Genomic DNA, 27,434 nt, shown 5'->3' with positions numbered 1-27,434 from the left:
AGCTGTTTTCTGGATCACCAGCTCTGCCCGTCACACTTTTCTTTTCTTTTTTTTGTTAATAAAAACTTGTCACAATTTGTATACTCTATCTTAAGCTATTTTTTTTGCTGCTAGACTCTGCAGACTTGGTCCCTGTGTTTCCTCACTTTCTCTGGCTCACACTCTGCTCTCACACCCTTTGTCCTCACTAAAACACAGTTGGATTCAAGTAATTTTTATGGTTTCCCATTGGGCAGCAACCAAGGTGGGAGGGGGGAGGGGAAAAAAAGCATTTCAGCTCCTGTTTTTCTCCTGATGGGTGAATCAGTTTCAGGCCAGGCCTCAGTGTATCAAGCKGCTTTGAGTAAACAGCAGGGTGTGGAGCTAATGGTGTGGAGGTGGTATAATTACAGGGTTCCTATGCTGTCTGAAAAGGTATTGAATTTGAAATGGTGGTTTTTCAGGTCTGAATAAGGACGGAGAAAAAAAACTATAAAAAAAAAAAGTACTTTCAGTACTTCATTTTATATCCCACAGTTTCAAGGGATAAAGCTCCCCAGTTTTAGATGTTAAATTATAATTCTACATCAATACAACTTGAAAATGGTGACTATTAAACTAAAGCGTTTTTAGCTACCTTTATCCCTTTTCATGCAGTTCTCAAACTAAGGTGGTATAGCTTCCTTCCTTTCTTTGAAAAATGAGTTTTAACAGACAGAAAAATAATGTCCAGATGTATGGTGTTGTTACCTGAAATGTGCGTAGGAACCCAGTAATCAGTCGAGCCTCCTCTTTTCACTTGTTAACCGTTTTGCTCCCTGTTGTTTATCTGTATTAAAAGCTCTGAACAGCATCAAGAAGAAGTAGTAGTTCTGTTACCCAGCAGATAGCAGCTCATCTCACCTGGGACGTTTGCTGGCAGGAGCTACCTCCAAAATACCAGCAGGTGTTTTTGTTTGTTTGTTGTGTTATGGATGTGGAGCATTGCTGGACAATAAACGGTCAGTGCTCCGTTTCAGCAAACAATGGCCCAATTACAAGCCAAGCTTTGTCCTACAAGTTGAGGCAAGTTCTCAAAGTACTAACTCGGTCTGTTCTGGTGAAACTTTACGTGCGCTCTATTAAGATCTGTTTGTTTATGAAGGGATATGAGTAATTAAGTGTGCTCCGATGCTCATTAGCTGAAGATCCCCAGTAATTAACTGCTGCTGTAACAGTTTTTATGGAGAGCGTTGTTAAAACTTTTTCTTTACGCGTTTTAATTGAAGAGGAGAAACGCCGCTCCGCTCATCCAAGTCAAAGAGATGAATTAAGGTGAAGAAACGTCGCGACATAATTGTGACTGATATATCGAGGCTTGTCTGATATTTCTCACTTTGTCACAAACAGTTTCTGTGATGTTTAAGTCCCAAAGCTGTCAGAAAGCTTGAGGAGTTGCTGATTTCTCTGGATGCCTCTTACTCATCTGTGTAGTGCTTAACTTGACAGATGACTCCTTTCCCCCCCACCCCCTCCATGCATCTTCCTCATTATCAGCTGTTTGCTTTGGTCATTACTGTTGTGCTCCACTTTCCATCACATTTCCTGCAGTCCTCTGTGTACACCAGCCAGCCCTCTGTTACAGATAAATAAAATGTTGGATAATTTTAAATCTTGGCTACCCCAGGTGCCAGAGCGCAGGCATCTCTCCATCCCCGTTCTATTAAGCGAGCACAACCAGAATGAAATATTTAAACTACACGTGTGACCCAAAAATACATCCCATTAAACATTCGCACTCCTTATTTATGGAGTTTTCGCAGTTTATCCCTTTTGTTGTTTACACTCTTCATCTCATGTCCCAGAAGATGGTATAAATGTCATGGTAATGACATGCTTTTTGCTATCCATGAGGATTAAGAAGTGTCAATCATTTTTCCCAGGAGGCTTTGCATCGGCTCAACCCCGAGCAAAGAGCTACGTTGGGGATGAACGAATTAGCATGCACCAAATCAAACAAATGTTGTTTTTTTTACCCCCTGGGGACAGGGTGGGGCCTGTAGCTTTCTATTCTCTTGTGCAACAGAATGTTGTAAATTTTACATTTTTTTTTTTAAATTAAAAAAAAATTGCATTTTCCCTGTTATTCTGTATAGCAAATGGTAATCGAAGCCGTTCGTGGGGCAGTGTTGTCTTGTGAAACTTCAAATTGAGCTGCACAGATCAAAATTTGTTGTCTGATTTTCTGGTTCTTGCTGTTTCTTTGACATGGCTTGATACWGAGTTTAACTGATTTTGCTTTCGCTTTAGCCACAGTAGCTTCAGTAATAGAAAAGAAAATCTATTTATTTTAGGAGCAGTGTGTGTTTGAGAGTCCAATCTGTGTAAAATAGGGATTTACTGTATTAATGATTTTTGATTTGACCTTTTAAACTGCTGTTTCAAGTTAGTGTTGCACATAGTGCTAAAATGACACTCCGTCTGTTCCTCAGAGGAAGAGCCTTACCTTACCACTGAGACTTATTAAAGGCTGCCAGGATGACGGACAGATTTATAGTTTGAAGAGATGGAACAAAGCGCCTTTTCTGTTCTCCGTTCACCTTTTTCTGTTATCTGCTTAACAAACTTCAGACGTGCCTCTATGTCCTACAAAATGGTTTGCTTTAAAACATCTCTTTGCGTCTCTTTGTCCACTTTTTTTGTTTCTACTTTGTCATTGATCCTAAAAACACTGAACTTTGAGTCTTCAGTCAGTAACATCAACCACACTGATAAGATTTTTAATTTTCTTGTCGGTGATCAAAGCAGGCTAAACTGAAGATTTTCCCATAACCAGCAGGTTTGTCATTGCATCACTTTTTAAAATGATTTTTGGTTGTGAAAACCTCCTGCATTTCTTTAGTATAAAGGAAGATCCCAAACTGTGACTCTTTGTAAGTGAAGATGGATGATGACGACAATGGAAACAAGATAAGATTAAATAAACTTGTCATGCTAAAAAAGTTGTTTTTTTCTTGCAGGGCTGCTCGTCATTGTCTTTTGACTTTCATTCTTAGTTTTGTTTTTCCTTCCATGAGCTGCACAACCTCAGACCTGTTTTTTTTTTTTGTCTCCAATGATAATTACATAAACTAACTCCAGGCTTTAAAGATGCATCATCACCATGCAGGTTTTGAATGTTGCAGTGTGTACAGATGCCTAATAAATGTCTGGAAATGGTTAAAAATGCTCATATGTCCTCCAGACACATGTGCTGGTGGATAAACTTGGCTGCCTCTGGCCCCCACAGAAATGGCACCTCTTTCACCCGCTGCTGTTCGGTCTTGTTCATCAGACTTTGGAAATGTCACGTCCTTGCGGACCCAAAATAATAGAAACCACCTTGTTCCTGACTCATCACCGCCCCTCCGCCCGCCGGCCCACCTCCCCCACCTCCAACACGGTGCTGCAACGTTCCAGTTTTCCATCGCCCCCCTGCAAATATCCAAGCTGTCGAGTCGGACCGCGCTGATCGTTTTCATGCCAGGGCACAGTTGGAACGGATCCGGCCTCCAGGCCACATATACTGCTCCTCTCCAGTCCGTGCAAACAAGGCCTGCCCCGTGCAGCTGTCATCTACATGCTAAGAGCTTTGGATTTCTCCAGTGGAACGTACCTTTTTTGTAATTATGTTTCCATTATTTTTGTTTTGGTGATAGGTTATCTCTTTGGAGTGTGTTACCTCTGCATGCTTTACAGCTTTGAGTGCGAGTTTCCGTTTCAGCTCATCCTGTGAATCACTGAATTTGCACTGAATCATAGAGATCAACAAGGTGTGCAATTGCAGATGTCTGAATAGATTGTGCAGATGCTTTTTTTTCTTCTTTTTTGTCTGCTCTGCCTATTTTGCAGCTTCTACACACACACACACACACACACACACACACACACACACACACACACACACGTGTCTATTTGTTTTTTGTTTTTTTTTAATCAGCAGGTGTAATAACAGTCGTCTTTCAGTGGATCGTACGAGCCATAAAATACCCCCGAGATAATCGCCACATCTGCAGCTTTTGTTAGGCTGGGAATTGTGGCCTTCAGGAATTATAGGAACATAACATGAGCAGCGAGGGGAGGACGAAGGGATGGCTCGTTGAAAGACGGATTCCAGACGAGCCTCTCAAACAGTCTCATGTCAAATCCACAGACGTACAAATCTCCACAATGATCTGCCAAGTTTCCGGAGAAATCACTGGAGCAGGAATAGCCGAATTTCACACCCCCGCCCCGAGCCCTCTCCTTGCCTCCCTCCTGTCAGCCATCACTGGACGCTGCTTGGCAGTCGGGGTGATGGGGAACATCTGTGCAAATCAGTGTGGTTGAATACACTTACCCGATAAGAAGCCGGTGTTTATTTCAATATTTTTGGAGACGGCTTTAAAATTGGAGCGGTTTTGTCGTTTCATTTCTGCACATATAAAGTTGTGGAATGGTTTAAACTGCTAGTGGAGGAGTAGATAACGCACTTTCTATGTAACTAAATTACTTCCTGTGGCTGACAAAAACAAAGTCACTGCAGTTCCCTTCTGGAACTGCAGTTGTTTTGCATATATGTGCACCATCAGTTCTCTGTTTGCCTGGTTACTAGCTTATCATCAGGAACCCCCCCCCAAAAAAAACAAAAAAGTGAGAGTGATTCAGCAGGTCTCTGGACGCTCCTCTGCAGCTGCCAGAGATGTGAGCGCTCGGAGTAACTGAAGTCTCTTTTATTTGGTCGCTCCGTGGAATATAAATAATGAAATGAAGCTCGTAATTGGTGGTTCTCGGTAATTAGGACCAAGCTGTCAGCTAGTGAAGTTGCCTCAGTCTGATGGCGCAGCAGCCAGGGCAGTAATTACTATTATCTATGGGGGTTTGTTGACACAACAATAATCCCGTTCTCAACCAGGATAGTGGGGCTTATGTTTACTGTCACAAGTGTTAAAAGGTTTGGGCAGAAAACTGTGATAAAGACGCATCTTTTTGTTGTTGTTGTTGTTGTTGTATATAAATATATTTGTTCTAAGAATCTGTCAGGTGGGCAACATCAACTCACCGCTGTGAATGTAGCAAGAGGCTCCTGTCCTTGAATTTTCCACTCAATAACTGAGAAGAAGCTTGTCCATATTTTCATTAGTAAAACATTTTTTATTTATTTATTTTTCTTTTGCCAGCGTGACTTCCAACCATAAACAGCATTATAAACAGTTTCAGCAGGTTTCCTAATGCCCCTGTAATCCTGTCATTTCACTTTTGGATACTGCAGGGGTTATCCTCAGTTTGGGGCATATCTGCCCACCTGTCTCTGCTCCTCAGTGTGAGAGATTGGATTCCCCCAACTTCTCGTCTGCCTCCATCTTTATACGTCTTCACACACATTCGCACGCACACACACGCACACGCACATCCCATCACCCCTTGGATTTTGCTCGTCTCATCCGCCTCATAGTGTAAATAGCCTGGTCTGACCTTAGGATATATATATATATGTGTGTGTGTGTGTATGGGATAATGGTGTTACGGTCCTTGTGTAGTTCAGGATTATTTGTTAATAAAAAGGTTCTTCTCTAAATTGAGATTTTGTTGTATTTTTATTTGACAGATTTGAGTTGATACAAGCTGGGGTTTTCCTGCTTTCTGCATAAATTTGACGTACAAATTACCTAATATGACAATGAATATTCAAAAAGTTCAAAGTTGTTGAGCTCTTTCCRTATCCCCAAAAAATCCACAAATGACGTAAAATCCTCCATGGTCTAAGGCATTGGCATTTATAAATGAAACCAGATTTTTCCCAACAAGACATTTAAAATTAATATCATTGTTGATGGTTACACCAGATTGTTAAATCATTACTTTATGGTAACTACACAGGTGTCTTGGGTAGCCTTTTTTTTTGTTGCACAGTTCCATTTTTAAAAGACTAGAGTTTCTCAATATACTGAACTTCAATCATCATCTCGGTAACGGTGTCTGCAAAATTATTATTGTAGAAAGAGTGCTTGGATGCAGTTATTGATGAGGTGTTGTATATCGAGCGACAAGCATTCAAACTCTGCATACCAATCATGTATTTGGCCAGTCGCAGGGACTCTTGCTGCCCTTTGTGCCCTCGTCAGATACATATCTTACTGGATGAGAAGCTTGCAGAAAATATGAGGACATTGCAACGATGAAAAATAAAGAAAGGAGTCAGGATAATGTAGATCAGTTGTAATTGTTATCACAAAAATTAGCAATACTATTGCTGCTACAGACTAGGGGAGATACCACTTCATGCATAGTCTTTGATATGATTTCACCAATATGTCAAATAAATACAACATGATGGAAGACTTTTTTTAAAAATGCGATATATATATTTTTGCACTATTGGCGCATTTAACATAAATAAAGCTGCCTTTTCTTTATATATTCTGTGTGGAGTTGGTGGTCCTTTACTTTTGYTGAGATTTCCAACAAACAGACATTTGTTTTTCCAGCGTGCTTCCTGGCAGGTGGAGTCAGACTGTCAAAATGTACAAAAACAGAGCAACTCTGCTGTAAGACGTTCGGCTTCCTGTTATCTGCTGATGTCTCATTCCTTGTTGTAACAGCCTGAACATCAGAGAACTGTTTTCTTTCTTGAAGCTGTTAACGGCTCTTTCTGTTCCTCTAGTTTCAGTTTTCAACAAATCTTTGATAATAAAAATAACAGTTGTTTTCACACAGTAACAACTTCATCACCAAAGAGTGACAATATTGTTGCAATATTGGTGTTTTTTATTTTTTAGTCATTTTTTTTTTTATCCTTGATACTTTGTCTCATGTTTTTTTTACTCGCTGCAACATCAATTGCCCAATTTGGGATAGGAATAAATCTGAAATCTGAATCCTGTTTGTGCTTATGCTTCCTGCAATTGCAGATTAGAACATTTTTGCCGGACTTCAAGYGGTTTTAGTAGTCAATATTTATTTGTATAGGATGGTGAGGCAATGTTACTACATCTATTGTCATTTAAAACATTTACTTTCTGCTACTTTTAAAATATTTATTTTGGACTTTCTATCTAAATTGACTTTAGTATTCTATATTACTTTACTAAATGTAAACCCCACTTCCTGTGAATATTGGCTAAAGAAAGTAAATCTTTACTTTAACTGTAATTCCCAAAAAGCTGCCAACAAATTCCAAATCCAGCATATTTCCATGTCAAAGGCTGGAAGCTTAAAAGAACTTTGCTATTTGGTTGTGCTCGGTCAAGCTTTCCTGTTATCTTTAAGTCTTGCTTTCTCTCGCTCTCCTGCAGCCGTAATAAACTGCAGACATATTAAACTATTGTATACAGTCTCTGACTGTCTACTGCTTGAATGTAAAATTGCCTGAATTTGCTCATCGCATGTCTGTATCTAACCCAGGACATGAAGAAAATGAATGGGCAGAAAACCCAGGCGATAATTCTTTCCTCAGCTTTCAACCGAAGTAATGAGTCTCCGTGACCTCTTGTTAGAAGGTGCACCGTGTTATTATTGGGTGAATAGAACGGAAAGTCAAAGGTGAGCAAAGGTTGGACGTGTTACTGTTTTCATCTATACAGTGTCACACAAGCCGCAACTGGCTGTGACTCTGAATTAAACATGTAGCGCCTGATAGCCTGAGGCATGATGGACATCCAGACATATTTGGAGGCAGAGAAAATGCCTTTTTAAGTACGCTATTTATGGCGAAGATATTGTATTCATTTTATTATAATAAAACATCCATTACTTTTTGAGTGAACGGCATGGGGAGTGTGAGGCCGGCAGAGTGCAGCTCAGAGTAATAACGGCGCGTCTGCTCTAAATGAGGCAAGGAAAAGAGCAGCTTCCTGTAGATATTAGTTTCCTTCGAAGGGGTGCTCAGGTCTGGTGATATGCTTTGTGAGGAGTAATAAAGAAATATATCTGTTTTTATTGTGCCTTGGCGACACAGTTATGTTTAGATCTGGCATAAGGAGCTGGAACATGGCGTAAAATGATATTATGGCCCATTAGGTGGGGGCCCGGGCTAAGCGTCGCTAGCAGTAAGCGGGTATTGGGGGTAATGGGGCCGCGGCGTATTGTCTGTGATCTGCTCTTTCACTTCTCTCTGATTGAATCGTCTACATCCCTGGCACTCTATCTCCTGGGGAACCGCAGTAGACAGGGTGATTTTGGCTGAAGACATCACTCTGTCAAACACGGGAGATAAGAGAATGGGGTGGGGGAATTGGAACAAGCACAACCTGAAATGTAAAGGAAGGATGACGTATGGGGGTTTATAGCTAGCCTGGTGTGCAAAAAGAGCCGACCTGAAAGCGTGTAGATCTTTTTGTTTTGAAATCAAAAGCAGCTTTCTCTGGGCTCTCACAACAAAATGCAGAACACAGTATTGTTTACTGCGGTTGAAAAATAAAAAGCACATCTTCCAACTACTACTTTGAGCTTCTTTTTTTTTTTTCTCCCTACAATACAACTAAAAGCAGCAGTGGTGTCCAGTGCCAGTCGTCCCTAATGGCTGTTCTGCCCGTTAGTTTTTTTTCCCCTAGTTCAACACAACTTCAAAAAATAAATGGTTCATTATTACAGACCTTGGTGAGATGCTGTGAAAATAATTCAGCTATTTCAATGAGCTGCGTTGGACAGATCTAAAACAGGCAGGACTGTCCCCCTGGAGTACTGTTCTGCTCTCCTACCTGAAAGGGATACTTAATTGTCTTAAGTAAGGTTTTGTGAAGCTATCAGTAGCTGCTTTGTTACCTGTATTAAGCAGATCTAGTTAAGTGCAGCTCTGTTATCTCAGCCGAACAACTGTGATGCAATTACGGAGACTAGTAAAAATACCTTTTAATATTTGGAAGTAGTTTTTTCCCAGTTGGAAATGCAAGAAAAACACCCTCCAAATTGAAATTTGAGCAGTGAAAGTTGTTGACCAGTGCCAAATTTAGTATTCAATATGGCTCCCATGTCTATAAAATATGGTGAAGTTGTAAATATAAATTTATTAGTACCGCTCACAGCTTGTAAGTCATAAAACCAGCTATAAACATTGCAGTGTACAATATCCATCAGCTGTTTCTCTCTATTTTAATGTGTGTCTGTTTACCAAATCCCAAGTCCGAGCTAGACTTGAGAGACATCTGGACGACAGCACAGTCGCCAGAAATGGAGTAAAGTTTTTCATTTTGAATCAAATGATCATTTGTGCAGTAGCACCAAAGACACTACATTCTTGTGGTCTTCCAGGTCTTTTATTTTGAAAGTATTGTGACAAGAGTCATACAGCCAGAAGACTCGGACAAAGTCATTTTTAAATAGTCAGATGGGCATTCATTGGTTGAGAAAATKACGTCAAGCCTAACAGTCTCTTGCCATGATGTAGATGTTAATTACATCCCACAGATATGAACACTTTTTGCTTGAGTCCATTTGAATTCCTGGGATCAACCAACTTACTGGCTGTTGGTTCTCTACAACTCTGACATTTCTCTTTTTTTTCTTTTTACTTTTTTTTTTTTTTTTTTTACAAATCCTCTGTGACGTAACATCTTTCTACTGATAAAATAACTACAGAGAACCTCATTTTAAAAACTGAATGCTCTCTTTTTAGTCACTTGATGCCTTCCAGGTTCTTTGTCCTTTGACTTGTGTATTTAAATCTGGCTGGTCTCAGTCTTCTCATTGCTGCCCCTCTGCTGGTGGGGATTTCCTTAGTGGAAACAAGTGGGAGGGGTGAATGTTTTTGCCCTAACAAAATCTCAAACACGGCCTTTCTTTGGGATCTGCTCATTGCAGCAGGTATGAAGGCATCAATCAGAGCAGCTTCCTGCTTAAGGCTCATCCACACTGAGTGCAAACTCTGTGTAAACCCCTATCGCTTGTCAGATTACACCTCCTCGGTTACACGTTGAAAAGCCAAGGCATTGTGTTTGGGGGGCATAGTTTATCTGTTGACCTGCACAGCTAGCATTCGAGCTCAGGAAGTAATATAAACCAAGCAGCAGAAGAATTCCTGGCATTTTGAACAGAACCAGATGTTTCTGTGTTTTTGTTCTCAMTGAGCCACACAATGTGAGCCCTTAGATTTTTCTTTTTAACCAGCATGTAAGGCTAAAAGGACCTGCATGGATTTGTTTCTAAATGAAAACTTGCACACATGCAGTATGTACCGTRAAAAAAACAGCAGGGAATTCTGACTTTCATAACAGAACGAGATGATGCGATAAGAAATGCGATAAGCCAGAAATGGTTGCTGCTGGCTTGTTTATGTCTGCATAGCATGCTGGCCAAGCCGCCCTCTGTCCTGACATAGATTACCAGTAGATTACCATTCAGACTGCGTCTGTTTCGAAGATGAGATGAGCAACATGCAGATATCCACACTTTTCCACACTTTTGGTTGCCAAATCTTCTAAATCTCTCTTTGCGTTGATTTTGACAGCCTAAGAGAAGCTCTGCCAGAAGGACACTGCTTATTTTATGAATAAATCAGACTTTTTAAACATCAGTTCTTGAGGCTATGGTAAACTGTTCTGTGCCAAGAGTTCTGAAATTAGAATAACTTAATGAAACATGATTAATTATACCTGAGCTTTAGTGCTGCTGTTTTTGTCTGCCAAGAAAATGTCTGAAGTTTGGCAGATGGAATAACAAAAACTGAGGATATGTTTGTCTTCTAATGCCTTTTGAGTAGAAACTGTTCTTTGCAGTGTAAAACGTCAGGCTTGTTTCTGGCATTACACCCACATTGCATAAGTGCTGACCCCAAGGCGATGACTGAAAGACTTGGACGATCCTGCCCGGGCCACACAAAGGCTTTTTAAATTTATTCATTGTCCGAAAGCCTTGTTCCTCCTCCTCTTTTGGCCCAACTGTACCATCAAAGGAAGTGGTGTTCACCGTCTGAGGATTTGCTAACAGGAATGTGTGACTAAGTGTGTGCGTGCACGTTGCCTGAGCATGCAGGCCCGTATCAGCCATCACCACAGGAAATGACCAGCCGTTTGCTTTGAAGTCCCAGCAGAGAGTTTTTCATTATTCCCGCTATCTCCAGAGACACGAGGCGACAGATTCTTCCTCCTCCTCCTCAACCCACAGATATGCTGCGCGCTCACCCCTCCGCTGTTCCACGCTCCGAGCGGTGCCACCAAATGTCTGTTAAAATGCAGAACGAGCATCTATTAGCATAGAAAATGGCAATGAAGGTTGCCACCGGCCACAAACCCCACCACTAACCTCTTACGTCTGCACACCATACTTGCCTGAAAAGCATGAGAGGGCATGTGTAATTGCATTTTCTTCACCTCTTGCAAGAAACGGGGAATTCTAAGATTCCCCAACCTTGGCTCATCCTTTCCTCTTCCTCTTYATTTTGCATTCCCACTTGCCTCGCTGCGCACCTCCACCTTATTGAAACCTCCACCTCCTCTCCTTAACGCTCCTAGCATGTTGAAATGTGTGGTGTGTGGAGATGAAATTAATTGGATCCAACCGTAAAAATGTTCAGCTTCCCCATGGTGTGCTGCTGTGTGAGGCAGGATTGGCACACTCATGCCAGATCCTTCTGCAAAAGCCTGCTCTGCTTCCGCTTTGTGCCAATCCGAAGCCTTGCTTCCTACACACAGTCTTGTATGGAATCAAATGGTTTTGCATGACACCCCTCCAGAAACTCTCTTTTCCTTGTTCCTATATAGCAGATGCCTTTTAGCAGTGTCTTATAGAAGTTATGTGTACAACTTTTAGAGTAGAGAAGCAGATGTTGCTCTGCCAGCAGGGTGTATGCCAAGGCATCATGCCTTAGTTGGGTGTGGTTGAGATCTGGGTCAGGAAATCCCCTGTTGAGATTACTACATGCAGAAATGGTAATTGTTCCACCAACATCCGCGTTAATGAAAACGCTAGCCTTCGTGTTCTGAATGTACATCATAAATTAGAGTGACAGTCATAATGACACAATAACTAATCTGCTAATATCAGTGTAATCTAGATTGTTTGTATGATAATACAGGCTTTTTAATTAGGAAGCAAAACAGAAACCATGGGTTTAAATCTGTGTTTAGGAGCTTACAAAGCATTTTTTCCCCTTGAAATCTGCTTAATTTGTGTCACAAATGTCCGTTTAAGCCATACAATTTAATATAGATTTTTATGTAACTAACCAGCTAGTTACCACAAAGGAGGGAAGAACCACAAAACTAATAACATAATCAATATCAATAGAAAATACTTGCGATAGAATGTTTGATCATTTACTGAACTATGATCCAGATCAGCACGGCATTCTGGGGATGTAGGCAAATAAAAAGGCTGCCAGCTCAGAGGATTAGTGGCATCAACTAACTCACTCACTCGTTGGTTGCTTAGCAACAACATGTTGGGTAGCAGCAGCTTTAGGTATTTCCTAAAACAAATAATGGTGTGAAGTGACAAGAGAAAATAATTACAACAAGAGGAAGTTGTGGATAAAACGGGAAAAGTCACGTCACCAGTTTGGTAGTATTTTTACCCMAAAAAATTGTTTAAATAGTCTTTGACAAATTTAAAATACAGATTAAGGCTTTGAAGCAACTACATTGCAGCATCAATATATTTTAGTAAATCACACAGTCCGTAGGCACTCTATTAAACACAAGGTGTCACTGTTGAGAAAATGATGCCAATGCTCAACATACATTTCAGTAGAAAAAGAATAAACAAGAAGTGCTCTTCATGTACCAAAACAAATGGTACACATTTAAACTGATATCTGTGTGAACAACACAAACATAAGTGAACATACTAAAATAAACACCACCCTCTGACTTGGAGGATGTTTGGTTTGCATAAGAAATGCAAACCAAATATAAACAGTTAAGGCTGTAATGGATAATAGGTTTAATATCCAGCTTTAAAGTGTTGAGCTGTCTAAGTTTGCAGATGCTCATTACTAATGCTTCATCTGTCCAGAGGTTGCTGTTTGTTTCTCCTCCCTGCCACATCAGTGCTGGGCGTCTGTTGTTTTTTTGACTTCTCTGTTTGGCCTTCTCGCTCGTCCTGCCGGCTGGCTTTGTCTGATTTATGACAGTCTGGAGCTAATGGCACAGAACCGGGATTTGTGTCCGTGGTGTTGTGACTGGGCTGGTGCCGGCTCATTGGCCTCCTTGCTTTGCTCTGTCCCTCTTCGTCTCTTCTTTTTTTTCTTTCCTGCTCCCTCTAGGTGTTGAGAGCAACAGAGGGAGATAGGCGATGAGTGACTGTGCTGTTGATCAGCATCCCCATTCGCCAGCCCATTCGTCTTCATTCCCTCCACATCTTTACGCCAGATGAGCCAGGCTGAAGGCTGGCAGGGGAGCTGAGCTGACTCACCTTCAGACAAGGCCACCAGACCTTACCTCACCTTTCAACCATTTTCATTTCTCTCACTCCCCCAGCTCTTCCCCCTCGCACGACATCACAGCCTTCACTCTGTCCCTTCTTGTAGGAGCACAAGGCAGGGGCCAGCCTGTGAGGCCAGCAGGGAGCCTTGTATGTGGAATTGTGTTAATTAGCACAGCAGTCTGGAGACGGAAGCCACGTTATCTACTGCCACCACCCCCTTCTTCAGACCTCCCGTTCCTCACTTCCTCTCTCCCTCTCTCTGAGCGTCTCTTGAGGTTGCTACCATCATGCCGCTTGCGTCGCCAGGTTTGTGAAGGATGTCGCTGCCAGCTGTCTTTTCATGGACGAGTGCCAACTTCTTTTGGTGTCTACCGTTTGCTGTCAGTTATTCGTTTATTCCCATTTCTCATTCTATTTTTCCTCACTACCTTCCGTTGTTTATTATCTGTTAATAAACTCTTTTATCTCCAGTCCATTTTTGAATTTTTCTGCATCACCTTGGGGGGGGAAAGGGTTTTTGTGGAGCTCTCACTGCACATTTGTTTAGCTCTAGAAAGGTCAGGTAGTTCCAGAGGTCACTCAGGTCGGCAGACTGTCTGCGTCCACTGCTCCACACCAGCTATGCAATCTGTGAGCAGTGTGTTGAGAACAAAATAGGCGCTCAATTTCCCTCACAGCCCAACGGTCAAGATGACTCAAGCAGACAACCAGGGCTTTTACACTCGCCTGTCATTTTTGTTTACGGATATGCCTTTATTAATGTTTATACAAATCAACCAATCAACTCTTTGTCATTCTGGGTAAATGCAACCAAAACAAAACCAAGAGTCTAACTCTAGAGGGAGAAATTGCTCATGCCCTTTCATCAAAGACAAAAGAGAAATTCCTACAATCACAAAAATCTGATGTTACTCCATTTTTGTTTAAGAAAGAAGTTGCGCTTCTGCCTTCTCCAGATGTTTTTGTGCTGTTTACTTCAGCAACGCCACCTCAGACAAGGGATTGAACAGGTTTTTCAATCGATCTGAAGCGTTTGACACAGTGCAGCGTGGAAGTGAACCATAGTAGCTGAAAATGTAACAAATGTTGCAATTTTAGTCGCCAGTCGAACCAAGTCTACCAGACGATCAGGTTTGAAAACATCCCTAGAGGCTTTCTGTCTACTGGAATATTGTAGCGCCACCATCTTCCAGGTTTACAGAGAATGTTGCGTGAAATATCCAGGAGTGGCTGATGTGTGGATGGAAGTACCTTATTTATTTCATGTCATAGAGCTAAGCTAACATTAAACTGGTGTCCCAAACAGGACATGTTCATTATTCTCCCAAATGGCCCTACTATGTAGCTCTACTGGACTAAAGTCTACTGGACTTTAGTCCAGTAGAGCAGCGTTGCGATGTGATCGACCTGGAGACTTTCGTTGTGGACGTGCAGCTGACAAATCGGCAGCAACGGTGAGATGCCAACATGTAAATATGAATCAGAATCTCTGAGGAATGTTTTAGACACCCAGTTGCATTTGTCACAAAGAACTGACGCAGTTCTGAAGGTAAAAGAAGATGTAGCTAGTAAACTGCCCCATGAGAGCGCATATCCGATCAGGACAATGAAATTCCCAATAAGCTAGCTGCTTCTCTTCATGACCTTCCTCTCTTCCCAGCAGGCCGAGCAGGTCATTTTCTCCGTGCAAACGCTCCTTCCACTGTGTCTTCATCCCTGATTGAATTCTTTGCTCCATGGGTGAATTGTAGTGAATTTCATTCCTGAGTTTCAGACCGAGTGAGAGAATCTGAGACAGAAGCAGGAGGTGAGCCGGTCCACTATTATACACATGACTTATGAAAGTGTGCATGTGTCGCTCACACAGACCAGCTTCATTCGGTTAAAGGAGAGTAGGGTCTTCTGTTTGTCTAGAGACTTTGAGCTTGACTGTCTGTGGGAATTTTGGTGTGTTTCAGGGTGAAAGGGATTAGATTTATTTAAATGTTTGTGTTTTAGTTGTTGAGAGTCCCAGTCTGCCATGCTGTGGGGGTGCCCTGAAGCGCTGCACTTTGTTTGACCCTGGACTCCTTATGAAGTGGTGTCATGAGCCAATTTTAGCATACATCTACTCCAAATAAAGAGATAAAACCCACCCTCTTGTGGAACTGAAGCCGTGTCTTCTCCATCCACAAACACACAYCGCTCACACAAGGATTTCAGCATTTACTCCTGAGTATTTTAGCTTTTTAAATAAAGTTCTTTTCGTCTGTGATTGTTTCGAATAATCTGTTGGCTGTCTTTTTAAAGGACACACTGGACGAAGCTAATTACGCCTTTAAACAAGAGCTTCTTTGTTTGAAGTAACCTCCTTCCAGATCAGTTTTCTACAAAACCACTTCCATTCATCTTTGTTGTTTTGTCTTTTTATTTTATCTGTTTGTTTCTCCATTATCCGCCCTTCCACGCACAGAGAGCCTGCCGCTGTATTCCACACACGGTTCGGTTGGGCTTTTGAGATATTAAATTTTAAAATTCTCTCACTGATGAAGTGCTTTGATACCCTTGCTAAAGTAAACCAATTCCACTGTCAGGGGAATTAGGCCTGCTTTTGTACCCCTAAACTCGCTTGGTGCTGAGCAGTACTGTGATATGGCTTTCTCAGAAAAACAGTGGAACAAGGACGGAGCTAGTGGGAGGGAGACGGTCTCTGATCTTCCGACTCTTTCGGAACCTTCTGTGCGGTGCTGACCCAACACATTAACACTTACAAACATATACATTTCTCACATCTAGAGCCTGACAGAAGTTGCACTGCTTGCTGAGAGAGAGGCTTATGAATAGGAAAAGCAGACTGGAGCTGTGAAAAGAGGTCTGGGGATGGTGCCTGTCGTTGCCTCGTTGATGGCAGAGGTGAAATGTCTATAAAGGGTTGGGGATGCAAACAAGAACACAGGCTGGSTTGTTATAAACCCCAGACTCAATAAAGGGATGGAGAAAATTCATAACCCTTTAACTTTTTCATATTTGCTGTGTTGCAACCATCAACCTCATCCCATAGTGGAAGGTAAATGATACTGATTGGTTTAGATAAAGTCTAACACATTAATGTGCTCCATTTTATGCTGTTCCATTGTAGCTTTGACTTTATAATTAGGGCCTKAGAGGATGAATCATTAAAGTAGTAATTGGTTCTTTTACAGAATTGCCCTATTATTTGTCTGAATTCATTTTGTCGTGACGATGACGTGTGTCAGTTTTCTGCCTCGCATAGTATTTTTTGGTTGCTGTAGGTTAGTGAGAAACGAGGTTTTCTGACAAAAAGGGTGCAAGTTTCAAGTCCAATCTGTCTGGCCCAGAGGTGGGCAACTCCAGGCCTCGAGGGCCGGTCTCCTGCAACTTTTAGATGTATCTCAACTTCAACACATCTGAGTCAAATAATGAGGTCATTAGCAGGACTCTGGAGAACTTGACTGCACTTGGGAGGTGATTCAGCTGTTGGATTCAAGCGTGTTGGACCAGGGAGACATCTACGAGTTGCAGGACACCGGCCCTCGAGGACCAGGATTGCCCACCCCTGGACACATGTTGATGTGCAATTGGGCAAAGCCCTTACTCATAAATTATCTACTACTCCACGTCTGCTAATGTGACTGTGCCTTGGTGTAAAAGGTCTTGGAGTGTCCAACGTGACCTGAAACGCACTAACTTTAGTGATTTTTACCATTTACTTGGGCCTAAACAATCAGTTTTGGTCTCATAAAGCCACATCACTTTCTTCCATATATTTGTCGTGTTACATGGCTGGTGGCAAATAACGGTGACYTCTGACCTCTTCAGTTCATCCAGAGAAAACATGGGGTTGTCTAGCTGCTTCTCTGATTGCTCAGGTTGTTATTTTAAATGGACGGCCATTGCCTGGTAGGTCTGGAATATCATTTTTTCTACATTTTCAAATGAATTGAACGTTCATTGAGATGATGATGATATTAGCCCAACCTTACCTGTTGTTTTCTGGTAAACCTTTTTGAAAAGTTTAGGGGTTTAAGTGCTTTAGGAAGGTACTGTATGTTTTGTTTCCTGTAGCTTATCGCATCATGCAACAGTCCATCCTAACACTGCCTGCATGGATATCAGTCTTGCGCTTTGCTGTTGGTTCCCTAAACCAAGGATTAGCAACAGGTTTTATCCTCCACCACTTAAGCTCTCTTGTAAAAACAAAGACTTTATTACCCAGCGTGAGCGTGCATAATAATGGTTTTTATTTTGATTCATCCCTTGTTTGTCAGATTGTTGCACCAAAATATGGTGTTGCTCTGTTGGATGCAGATAGAGGTTTAAAAAGGTTTAGTTGGGGCACAAGCAAAGTAGCATTCACGAATGCTAATAAGCTACATACAGTGTGAAGCTCTGGGTGTTGACTGTCAGCTAGGTAAGCCTCAGAGACGTACAGCAGGATGATTCGGTGTTAAGTCTGTCTTCTGCTTTTCCTTTTTTTTTGCTTTCTTTTTTTTCCTGTTTTTGGAGATATCTTAGGGTGAGCAGCTTTTATCCATGGCTTCTATTTCTCTTTAGAAGCTAGTGACTGACTCTCCCTCCCCTCCTCCTCGGTTCCTCGCTGCTGTGAAATGGAATTGCTTTCTCGTTCGTTAAGGATTTTCTTGTCGCTGCCTCGTACTACTTCAGGAGTGAGATCACTTGAAGTGGCTGAAAGTTCTCCAAAACCCCCTGGAAAATTATGGTGTGGTAGTAGGGGGGCGTGTTTGGGTGGGGAGCGTGGGTGTGGAAGCCCACATGGATAGGAAAATTGCTTTCTGTTCTTTTTTTTTTTTTTTTTTAGAATTAAATCTGGTCAGGGGATCTCTCTCTTTTTTTTATTTTATTGACAACGCACAAATTAATTTGGACATGTTGTCGCTTTACATTAAAGCATGAAGCGGCCTGCTGCTGTAAGGGGAAAGCAATCCATCTTCTGGTTGCCATGGAAGCAGGTGCACTGTAGGATTTGGTACCAGGCATGCTGGTTCTGCCAAAAACCGCTGCCCACCTATATCACATAGGCTTTTCCAGGAAGTGAATGGGCTTCCTTTCAGACCATGAAGTGTTCTTTCTGAAAAACATTTGGATGCTGCTTGTATTTAGTCTTTTCATGTGATCTCTTCCTCTCACCACAAGAATGAAATGGGAGAGGATAATCTGCATGCATTTGAATTAATTCCACTTTTYGTACATGATGTTTCTTCTAAACACTTGTCTGCAGCAAATAGGCTTTGTGATTGTTCTCGTAACTCGCATCCCGCTTTCTCCTCCATTTGCTCTGTCCTCTTTCACTCAAACTCTCATCATCGTTTCCATCTGCCCCTTAACAACGCAACTGTTCCCAGTGCCTCGCAGTCATGCCCCAGCACCCATGGTGTTGCCGTACCAGCGCGGCATCCCTCGGTGGGTGTGTAGCGCCAATCTTAATCACACTGGGCGAGCACACCTGTGAAAACAGATGTCCACCGGGGCTGGCGTGCTGTTCCTCTTTAGGTGGAGCGTCTGTGTGTGGCTCCGAGCCACTCATCCTCCTCCCCTGCACGCTTCTGTGCACAGATTTTCTTAGGTTTGCAACGAGCTGGTCTGGACCCAAAATACCCAGACAGGAAGATGCCACAGCAGCATCAGGCGGGGAACAGGAAACTCCAGTCCTCAGGCTCTTATCACGAGTCCTGCTCAAAGACGATAATGAGGATCTGATCCAAAGCCGCAGACTTTCTCTGTTTACAAACAGGGCAGACGTATTGATGTAATGCAAAATCAAATTTTGAAAATTTTGATGCCGCTGTAATCCAAAATCAATGTTTCAGCCCCTTTTTTTATGAGAAAAATGAACAAACATCAGACGTTGACCTTTTAGGAATGAATCTTGCTGATTTATGAAAAGATTTTCCATAAGAGCGGGTTTACACGGACCCTTGGCATATAGAGAGACATTAGCAAGAGCACGCTAATACCTCCTTTCATTTAAGCTGTTTAACTCTCCAGCAGTCAATACAATATTTAGCTTTGTATAATTAAATCCTTATCTGATAGCAGGCATCTTTTAATGCCAGAGCCACACAGCACTACTGTTGCCTAGGGCTGTTTAGAATAATGTATGCTCTTAATTTGGTTTGCCAGATAGCTACTGATGTAAATGAGTTACTGCTGAGTAGTCTATATTAGTGAATTCTAAAGAGGCAACATACTCAATGTTAGCCTTGGTGAAATAAAAAAAATGGATTATGTGATTTCTATCCACCAAAAGCTTTGGCTGTTTTTCCTTTGTTGAAACCTCAATCCATTTTTCTGCTGTCAAATCCTCCTGGCTGAGCTTCATTTTATTCAGGTGCTGCTCTCCTGCACTCAACCTACAGAGAAGCTGCCCATGCACAGCTGAGCTAATGCTTTAAACCTCCACTTCATCCATATTACGTAAATATGGCAGCTTAAGTTTCAATTTAATGGTTTTTAGCCCTGTTGGTGAAATGTTTGCGTTTTGAAATGCCAACCTTTTTAATGTCGATGCTATGACACCGCACCAAAAGCGAGGGGGATTTCTTTTACTGCTAACTGACATGGCAGCGTCTGAACATATGGTGGCTCTCAACACCTCTGTTTAAAATGCCAGGATTTGCGATAAATCATTTCAAAACCTTTGCCACATATATTCTGACTTTTATTTTACACTGTCCACTATGATACTATGAAAGARAAAGTTATTTRGAGATGTAAACCAAAAAGCTACAATAACTTGGTTGCACATATGAATCCCCTTAATTAATATGTTGCTAAAACACCTTCTGACCTTCTTACATTTTTAACGTCTATGTAAAAAAAAAAAGTTTTCATATATATGAGAGATGGATCTTATCTTATAAAAGTATCAGTCAGGAGAAAGATGAAATTCCACATCATTATTTATATATCCTGGTACACTCAAGGTCATTAATGTTGGTAGAAAATTTTGGGATAACTATGACGTTATGAAAGCTGGACGTTTCTCCAAAATTATATAAAAATAAGATTGGCCAGGGAGGGTACTATGAGGCCAGAGGTAAAACTAAGTAAGCTGAGGGAATTTCCAGCAGAGACTGGTTGTGTTCTCCATGTGATAACAAGCTCCAGTATTGTTCGTGTGTCTGGAATAAGGAGTAGGCTTACAAGATTGAAGTCGTTTGCTCTGAAGAGCCAGGCCTGACTTAAAGCTCTCATAAATTTATGGAGGAATGTCTTACAGTTTTGAGAACGGATTTCAAGACGCCTCCACAAAGTTTTGGTTTAAATGTTCACACACATTTGCAAGCAGGTTATTCCACCTTTGTTTGCCAACAGATTTTTTAGTTGAATTGTACAGGACAAATGTTATGTTTTCTTTTTTTTTCCTTCAAAGATTAATMATGGGGGCTCTGGGAGGCTCGGTTGTAAAAACAAGAGCAGGTTGTGCAGAGACTGTAGTCCTCAGTGTGACTGTCCTGGGTTCGATTTCCGATCTTGGGGCGTTTGCTTCATGTCTTCCCCTTGTCTCTCCTCTCTTTACCATCTAATTACTTTTCAATAAAGGTCACTGGTGCCCAAAAAAATACCTTCAAGATTTATCGCGAGCTTATTTATTTATTTTTTTTWAATTCACAAGCCCAGGATTTTAACAGGTCTCTGACTTTTCAGGGATACTGTATCAAATCCACAGGTTTCACTTTATACACTTCTTGTACTTTCCATTATAAAAGTGAGTCCTACATTTCAGCATTTGYGGGGAAGATTTACATCTCAGGCGACAGGTAGCACAATTTCAGAATTGCCAGTGCCGGGTTGTGATTTAATCCAGTCTGGAATCTATATGTCTGTGATATTTCTGTTCTGCCCCCATCTGAGAAACGATTACAGAACGAGCTATTCTCTCATCATTTAAATTCTTTGCAGAGAAACCATTTGAACGTGGAGTAAAGTTTCCTTGGGTAGTGCTTCCTTTGCYGTTAATGAGTTTCATCAGGTTTTTGTACATCAGGTTAGCTGTGGAAACTTAATAACTCTGCTGACCTTTTCACTCGGGGTGTAGCAAGCTTGGCACAAGATTTTGGGATATTTAAATTTGATTGTCATCATCACAAAGTCAAGTTCACCTCCCAAAGCACAATCCAGCTGATGTCAAGTGTGACTTTTTGGTTAGCTGGTTGACAAAAGAAGCTGTGACAAAATGGCAAAAAACAACTTTGTCTAATTGGAAGCACTGTGAGAAAATATTTTGGTACCACTTCTAGCTAAAATGGCATTTGATTCTGTGTTTGATTAAACTCTTTACTAAAGGACCTTAAGTTTTTTTTTCTTTAGGCATCTGGACTGCATTTGATCATCTCTTGTTCAAAGTCCAAAGTATTTCGACCGGTCAAACTTGAGGTGGTTAACTGTAATATGACCAATGACATGTTTGCTCCTGGTCAAACATCAACATTAACAACGTTAATGTTGTTTTTTTTAAAGCAGTCCTGCTCCATGAAGACTCCCTACCCACAATCCACCAAACACATGGTTGCTTTAGAAAAATACTCTGTCAGGCTCTCCAAAATAGGCTTAGTGTAAGATCTGTAATGCAACCTTGAATAAAAAAATTATCTCACAGTATAGATATGAAAAAACATCCTCAAAAGACATTCATTCATTCATATTATGAGAAAAAAACTGATCTCAATAATATCCTACTACTACTCCAATACTAGTACATCTTAGTATTGGAGTAGTCTAAGGTATTGCCCTACTGCATTAAAAATGTCAAACATGGACTCTGTTAAATCCTAAGATGGTACAGCTTTGCTTAGATAAGTCTTTATTGGGCTCCATCCTTTGCTCCACACAAAAGGTGTTAAAAGTGGCCACTCCAACACTTTGTCTGGTATCCAGTTAAAACGACTTTAAAGCGAAGGACACGATCTGACGCCTTGGTATACTTTGATCCTGGTAACCAGCTCATCGCTACGCCACAACAGGAAGGTGGGGGAGGGTCGCGAATCAGCTATTTCTTTAATTTCAGATTTTCACTTTCACAATGTAATGAAAATATTTAATGACTGAACTGAAACAACGGCTTTTGGTCGCATCATTTCCTGCAGCTTGTCATTACCTACCCTCATTAATTTACCATTTGCTTAAACACTGTCTGGAGCTGTAGCTCTTAGTTGAGGAGAGAGTGGGGACTTTCTTTTTTTTTTTTAATCACCTACGGTTCTACTTAACTGTCCTTACCAAACTGGCCTCATGGAGGCTTTCAACACCACAATTAATTGAAAGTGAATAGTTCATTTTCCCATTAGGGACATATAAATTATTTTTGGTCAGCTTTAACCTGCAGTAGACAGTGTTTGTACTCTGTTTGGAGAAACTTTGAGTGTTTTCTTGACACCTGGACTAATTTACAGGATATGTATAACATGTCAAACATGTGTGGCTTTAAATAAAAACAGAGTTTAAGCCACGTTGTGGTTCGAGCAAACACTGCAGCGTGGCTTTTTCCACTGTGCCAGCTTTGCATCATGCAGTCGCATGGGTCAAGTTTACAAATCACGGTTCACGTCTTCATGCGATTTTGCACAGAGATTGTATTGCAGTACATACATTTTTCTGCGTAATTAACTTTCTGATACAAAAAGTAATGGGGTGGAAAAATCCACACGGTTTTGTTTGCTCGCACTGCTCTGAAATTTGTGAAGGTTGGAGTCGTTTTGGATTGCAGCAATTTGCTCCTCAGGTTCTCCTGCGCTGACCATCATCCAGCATGAGTCAGATGTCTCAAACCTTTAACCTTCTTCTGCGAGGATACTGTGGATGTACAACTACATCTATTTAAAAGATAAGAAGGTGAATTTCACAATATGTGAAACTTCGTTTAATTTCCTAGACGCTGCTGTGAGTTCACCACGCTCACATTCTCCATAGCCCCCCATTCTTGTTCCAGCATCGCATCCAAACGGCATTGATCCAACCTCTTATCTCCACTCTGATCCCTGTGTTATTTCAGGAGCATAGGGATAGCTTAATGATCTATTGAACTGATCTATCGATCTGTACAGTCAACCACAATGGACCATCTACTAAAGAGGAGTCTGTAGGGCACGAACTCCTCTCTGGCCTGCCTCCACTCAACTCACACCCTCCCACCTCCTCTGCTAGCAATCTACACCAGCCTGTGTAGCTCCATAGAGATTAGGTCTTAATGTGCTTTAAGCACGAGGCTGTAAAGTGGTTTACATATTTCGGCTCTGCAACCAGTGCAGTTTCTCACGTGACTGTGGATCTGTTGGCTCAAATAGCTGCCAGCTCTGTACTTTTTGTGCTTGAGGGATTTTGTGAGATAAACTAACATGAGTTAATGTATTATATTGATGTATAGTATCAATACAAATTGTAATGTATAATACACAAGGTATTTTACAGATTTTCATCACATAGAAATCTTTAAAGTGTGACTTTCAATTGCGTTCAATCTGATTTGCCTAAGTAAAATCCTGTGACATCAGTTCCTTGTTCATTTATGGACATCGGTTAGACCAAAGTCAAAGTTTTTGGTGTGGATTGAAAACTAACATTGTAACTCAACCTAAATACAACCAATATCCATGCTAAAACATGGTAGTAGTAGATTCATGCTGTGGGGAGGCTTTGTTGTAGGACAATTGCTCACAGTTGATGGGAGGATGGATGGAAGTYGATTCAAAGGAATACAGAAAGAAACCAAATAAAAATGGATGTAAATACATTTAAACGCCACACTTTTAAAACTCATGCATCATTTTCCTTCCAATTACTTACTATGGCCAAGTTTGCGGTCATTGAATAAAATCCTACAGGCTGTGTCTATGACCGTACATAATCATAGGGATTCAAAGAAACAGCAAAACACTTGGTCAGCTGCATATCTAGTTTGTTTTAAAGAGAACAAGTCAGAAGATGGAGGTGGCCTTCAAATACAGCCCAGTTTGTCAATGTTTGAAACCAGTTTTACTTGCAGACACCTGGAAACGTATAGAAAATATCCTCACCTTGACAGGTTGAAGGGATCCTTTTCATAGAGTGCCTGATGTGTATGGAAGTTAACTTGGTGTAAGCTAACAATTGGGAAGAAACGAGTTGCACACCAGCAACACATCTGATTGGCTCCTGCTCCGCGTCTTGTTTGCACTGTGGCACCTTTGAGTGTGACTGCAGTTGTCGAGGTTGTCATGGGTGAGATCCTCTGGGATTTGCAAGACTCCACTAAATTACTCTTCTGTGTTCAATACATTTCTGCCAGTGCTTTTGAGGGTTTATTTTTCCTCGCCGCCGATCCGCTTAAGGACGACGAGCCTTGTTGGTCAGTGTGCCCGCAAGCCCGTGACGGCTTCAGGCAATTTCCATTAAGTTTGATGGGGATTTTTATGCTGTTAAAAAAAGAATGATTTATGAAATACCAGTCATGTTGTGCTGCCTACTGGCAATGGTATTGAATTTATTTTGGCATTCAAGTCTGGCTTATTGTTTTTTTGTGTGCTCAGAGATTTGCAGAATTAAAGCTTCTTGGTCTGTCTTTCATTTAAATGTAGAGATGTCCTGATCAGAACTTCTTTTCCTTATCCTTATCCAAAATAACACATATTCCATCAGTATTACATGGTGTACATTACTTTTGTTGTTTCCTATTGAACAAACTCAATAGTGGTGTTTTTCTTAGCAGATATTTTGTCCCTGGAATGGGTTTTGTAGGACATCTTTATGTTTGTTTATCTGGCTCGCACATCTTCAGTAAACGTACACATTGCATCTCCATCTGAAGGTTTTTTAATTTCTGTTTTGATGCAGTTTGTTTTTGAGACTGGCCATGCAAATTGTCCCTGCAATGGGTACAGCTAATCAATGTACTGATCATTAAAAAGAAAAAGGTTTGATCAGGGTTATTTGGCTTCCATCAATACATGCCTAATGGCATTACTTCATTCTCAGTTTTTTTTTAACCTTTAATCATGATTCACTTGCTAAGTGTTGGTTGTAAAATGAGTAGAAGTCTTAAAAATCTGGTTCAGAGTAAACGTACTCCAATCAAATTGGCCATTTTTTTTTTTGCCTTATTGGCTCTGATCTGTGATCAGTAATTGTTTTTTTCCTCATTCATTAAATAAATTTACCTTTTATTTAAGACTTCTACCTCCATCAAGAGATATGAAACACCTTTTCTCTTTTAAGTGTTGTGTTGCCGCCCCTAGTTTTATTTATAATAACGAAAACCTGTTACTCAAACCATTAACAGTTCCAAGAGGATATCACACCTCCACATCAGATTTGCTTGGTTAAATTGCTGAAATAAAAAGTTATACTAATTTACTTGTCAGGTGTGAACAACACATTCTGCTATATTTTGATCTTTGAGGATGCTACTATCCTCCCAATTAGCAACTGCGACACACAAAAACCACCAAATATGTTGCGTGCGACTCTCGCATCAGACACCCAAACATCACAAGCCAACAGGAAGTCGGTCGCACTGATTGCAAGTCATGAGCGGTGGCACAAGCGGTTGCACAGATTCCGTGACGCGATTGTGAACCATGACCCACTGTATGTGACATTATGAAATTAATGTGGCTGCGATCGATATCGGATGACTTTCAAGCAGCTCAATTTTACACTTGCGGCAGGGAACAGATGGTACTCGCTGATAGTGTTTGCTGGAGGTGGATCTGTGGCGGAGAAGCTGCAGAGGGAGAGATAGAGTGAAGAGAGAATAGATCCTCCGGAGCACAGGGGAACAGGGTGGAGGGGGAGGAGGAGGAGAGGTTACGGTGCTATGTTGAAACGTAAACTTATAACCTGTGTGGAAGAATGATTCCCTAATCAGTTTTCTGTAATGAATAGTTAATTTTGCATCATYTCCTACTGGTTGTGTACACAACACATGACCCCCTCGTAGATTCATTTACGCTCAAACAGCAGCAGCACAGTTGAACTGATGTCTGTACTTCTCGGATGTTGTCATTAACATCAGCGCTTCATATAGCCGCAGGGTACAAATTTGCATTCCCACTGTCTTTTGCAGGCAAAAACATTCCAGAGGAAGTCAAATATTAATATGCACCCACATGGCACAGTTCTGTACTGTGTTTCTGCTTTTTAGGGCTGCAACCTTACCTGCTGGAGGTTTTGTGGGTATGGAAGGTTCTGTTTTTGCATAATTGATAGGACCAGGTATCTATGGAGAAGACCTCTACCTTCTTCTTGTAAATCTGCCCTGTCATGTCGAATCTCCTAGAACTGCAGAGACATCCTGTGGGAAAGGGCGAATGAAACAAGCGTCCACTGTTGAAAAGCATGTTATTGAAACCCAGTCCGGCTGTGGCATTCCTTTTAGACCTTTGTGATTACAGGGCTTTGGTGAAAGTATGTTTTTGTGTGTGTGTGTGTGTGTGTGTGTACTGTGCGTGCATGCGTGCGTGCATAGGGGTGTGTGTGTGTGTGTGTGTGTGTTTGTGTGCGTGCGTAGGGGTGTGTGTGTGTGTGCGTGCGTGCATGCGCGAGCGAGCGCATGTTCCTCAGCCTACTAAATTTGTTGTCCATCTGTTGTAACTCATGTGGCTCTCTTGCAGCTGAAAACAGGACGGCGCAAGGAGTTGAAATTCTTAAAACCAGTCTGGGCACATCTGGTTGTGATTGGCAGGAGAAAAAAGGGCTCTTGTGTTCTGGGAAACGAGAGAAAGAAAAAAAAAAACCTGACCCAACCCAGCATAACCCAGCTCAGCTCAGCTCAGTACAGTACAGAACCAGCCAACACAGGGGGCGGGGGGGAGAGAAATGGCACGACTGATCCCCTTTACCCCTCCCTCCTTTTCCTGACTCTGGGCCAATTCTCATAATCCCACAGTAAAGCCGCTGGCAGCATTTTTTTTATAAACAGTGTTCAGGCCTCTCCCATTCCTTCCATTTCAATTTAAGAAAGTAAAAGCTGCCATGAGCCAGGTGGACCCAGAGCTCCATTACTTTTGGCGGCAACTCTTGTGTCTGGGATAATGATACCCTGGGGGGTGAGTGTGTGCTTGAATGTCTGTTTGCTCATCTTGCCACCTTACTCGACGAAGAAG

General features: G+C 41.5%; 1 protein-coding gene across 2 annotated transcripts in view; it reads left to right on the top strand.

The window, feature by feature from the left end:
• The window catches only part of plxnb2b (plexin b2b), a 160,126-nt gene that overhangs the window by 36,560 nt on the left and 96,132 nt on the right, over positions 1–27,434 (top strand). The gene's annotated exons all lie outside the window — the stretch shown is intronic.

Source organism: Poecilia reticulata, linkage group LG16 (assembly GCF_000633615.1).
Source record: "Poecilia reticulata strain Guanapo linkage group LG16, Guppy_female_1.0+MT, whole genome shotgun sequence".
In the NCBI taxonomy this organism is placed as follows: Eukaryota; Metazoa; Chordata; class Actinopteri; order Cyprinodontiformes; family Poeciliidae; genus Poecilia; species Poecilia reticulata.
The sequence above is the reverse complement of the archived record's forward strand: the minus strand, read 5'-3'. Positions and strand labels throughout refer to the sequence as shown.